Source organism: Plasmodium gonderi (genome assembly GCF_002157705.1).
Source record: "Plasmodium gonderi DNA, contig: Pgo-contig_242, whole genome shotgun sequence".
NCBI lineage: Eukaryota > Apicomplexa > Aconoidasida > Haemosporida > Plasmodiidae > Plasmodium > Plasmodium gonderi.
The window spans coordinates 8,402-8,799 of record NW_021629154.1 but is presented as its reverse complement, the minus strand read 5'-3'; positions in this window follow the sequence as shown (position 1 = coordinate 8,799).

Genomic DNA, 398 nt, shown 5'->3' with positions numbered 1-398 from the left:
ATAATACAAAAATTTATAAATATATCATAGGCAATTTTTATATTCAATAATTTTTTTTCTAGAGAATTAGAGATTAACTATAATTTTAAAGGTTATATATATATGAAGATTGTAAAAAAAGCATGAAGCATAGGAAGGACCATATAAGAGAATACTAAATAAAAACTTCTTATAATATGGAAATAAGAAAATATTAAAAAATTATAAGTGTCTATGATCAGATATATATGGGAACCAGAAAAATGTGCTAAAATGCAAGGACTATTTAGTATATCCTAATTATATTTAACATGTAAAAGATAACTTTTTAAAAATATGATAGTTCATATGAAAATTAACATTTGATATTGAAAATACATTTAAAAACAAAGCGAAAATATTAAATAATTATAAAATAT